Here is a 2,600-nt window from a genome sequence, read left to right as displayed (position 1 = left end):
TCATTGAGACGTTCAGGATAAGGTACTGTTGGCTCATAAGCTATCTCAGGGTTAGGAGTAGATGAAGAAGTGACTCCACCTTCAACTCCTCTTGTGGATTATGGAATAGAATTTGAGGAAACATCCTTGGGATGTGGATTATGAATGATAAGAACAATGGGAATCCTAAGCCTTTCTTTTTCCTCTTGTCCTTTTTTAACTTAGTTATCAACCACCTTTCCACTCCTCAATGTAGTGATAACCTGAACTTGCTTATGATGAATACCTGAGGAATTGGTTTCATCAATCATGTAAGTCTGCCCTTTCGGGTTGGCTATTGACTGACTAGGCAACTTTCCATCTTTTCTTCGAGATAGAGTACTCGTTATTTGCCCAACTTGTGCCTCTAGCTTTGCTATGGCTTGAGAATGAGGATTAAGAAGTTGGGTATTGGCTTTAATATCAACAAAAGCATTGAGTACTTGTTCCTCAAAAGCAGAATTTCTAGGAGGAGGTGGAAGATTTGGAGCTTAAGTGGGTTGATTCTTAAACTGAGGTGGACGATAAATACCAGATTGGTTGAAAGAATTATTTTGCGGCATAGGATTGGATGAATTTTGATACTGCCCCTGTGATTGAGGAACAACAGTTCCTTGATTTTGATTACGCCATGATGGATTAGGATGATCTCTCTAGCCAGGATTATATGTAGAAGAATATAGATTATAAGCTGGTCTAGAGAATGCAGCATTCACTTGCTCCTATGGGATCTCAGATGATTGTCCCAGCATAGGGAAAGTGTCAAAAAAATGATTGGGATTAACATAGATTGAACAAACCTCTTTTGGCTAGGCAGTTTGTGGATTATCAATAGGAATGAAGCCAGATGATAAGATTTGATCGAACCTACAGTTTAAGGCTTCTATTTAAGCGGCTAACTCACTAGATTTATCTACCTTATAAAATTTTTCAACCTTATGCATTCCAGGTGAAGACCTAGACCTAGACCTAGAGGAAGAAGCATGTTGCACTGAGTTTTCACTTAGAGTCTCAAACAGTTTCCAAGCGTCAGTCGAACTCTTACGCAGAAAAGCTCCATTACTAGATACATCTACCATGTTTCTATAAGAATTTATAAGACTATCATAGAAAATCTGTATTAAATGCCATTGAGCAATATCATGGTGTGGACATTTTCTTAGAAGATCATTATATCTCTCCTATGCATCATGGAGCTGTTCTCCCTGGATTTGGGAAAATGCCATGATTTCTCTTCTCATTTGTATAGTTTTACCCACAGTGTAGTATTTCTTCAAGAACTCCTGCTGCAACATGTCCGATGTAGATATAAAATTTGTTGGAAGGGACTGCAACCAAGTTTTTGCTTTGTCATTGAGAGAGAATTGGAAAAGATGCAATCTGAATGAATCATTGATAAGAGTGGTCAACTTAGTAGTTGAACACAATTCCAAAAACATATCCAAGTGCTTATAAGGATCCTCTGTTGTATACTCATGGAAGGTAGGAAGCATTTGGATCATATCAGGCTTGATCTCAAAATGGGTTGCATCAGTGTCCAGAAAAACAAAGCACGAAGGGGAAGTGTATGTGATAGGAATAAAATGGTCCCTCAATTGTTGTTGTGGAAGAACAGGTGGATCCCGTTCTCCATTACCATTTCCATTATTACCCGGTGTGTTATGTTGATCAGCCATATTATCAGAGGAAAGAGTTCTCTCTATTTCAGGATCATGCACTAAAGGTGTTACCCGATTATGGCGAGTGAACATACATTGGTTCCACTAATCCTAATAGTAGTAACAATAAAATATTCCAAGTAGCAGAAAACAATAAGAACTCACAAAAGGTTTAATAAACCTAAGCGTTTTATTCCTTAAGCGTCTTTGTCCTCACTGCTAATTTATACCTGAAAAGAAAAAGAATTAAGGTAAGATATCAGAAAGTTCGAAGATTGGTAAACCAAAATAAACTAATTAAAAACTAAATAAAAAACTAATCTCCTCGACAACGGCGCCAAAAATTGATCGTGTCTAATTTTACCACTCGCAATAGGACGATTTCGTGTAGAATAATGCTATAAAAAGAGGTGTCGAACCCACAGGGAGATGAGATTTGTATTCAGTCTTTAATTTCAATTTATGGTTTACAGGTAACTGGTTGAAAAATTGGTTGGTTGTCTCGATTATGCAAACTAAAAGTAAAAAAAAATATTAAACTAGAATGAATTAAACAATCAGAGAGAGAGATCTTAGGGCTTGGACTACACCACAATCATCATACTATGGTTAATTATACCAACGTACTCTGGAGATTTAACAATTATGTTTTTCAAATGAATTGAACTCAATAATATTCGTTTAATTTGGGTTTTAAAGAAAGATGTTCTACAAAATTCAGTTAACTATAACCTATCTGCGGTTAGCGCGGACTGTCCACCTACCTACTCTAACTACTTTGTAAACAATCCACATTTCCTAAGCATAGACTATGAAAACATTCTTTTGCAAAAATATTAGAATACCATTATATGACCTCTATTCTTGTGTCCGGCAGGGCTTTGCCAGATACCGCACAACAAGATAGGTTGAGAATAAACAATA

General features: G+C 36.7%; 1 non-coding gene across 1 annotated transcript; it reads left to right on the top strand.

Annotated features, from left to right (window-relative positions):
* The first annotated feature begins 1,155 nt into the window (after positions 1-1,155).
* Positions 1,156-1,261, top strand: LOC132305835 (small nucleolar RNA R71). The gene has a single exon (XR_009481710.1). It is a non-coding gene; the product is annotated as a small nucleolar RNA R71 (small nucleolar RNA).
* The last annotated feature ends 1,339 nt before the right edge of the window (positions 1,262-2,600 follow it).

The sequence above is a fragment of the Cornus florida genome, unplaced genomic scaffold (genome assembly GCF_030987335.1).
Source record: "Cornus florida cultivar Cherokee Brave unplaced genomic scaffold, ASM3098733v1 CherokeeBrave_3.0.0_Hap2_Chr04, whole genome shotgun sequence".
In the NCBI taxonomy this organism is placed as follows: domain Eukaryota; kingdom Viridiplantae; phylum Streptophyta; class Magnoliopsida; order Cornales; family Cornaceae; genus Cornus; species Cornus florida.
Note: the sequence above shows the minus strand (reverse complement) of the source record. Positions and strands in the feature narration are given on the sequence as shown.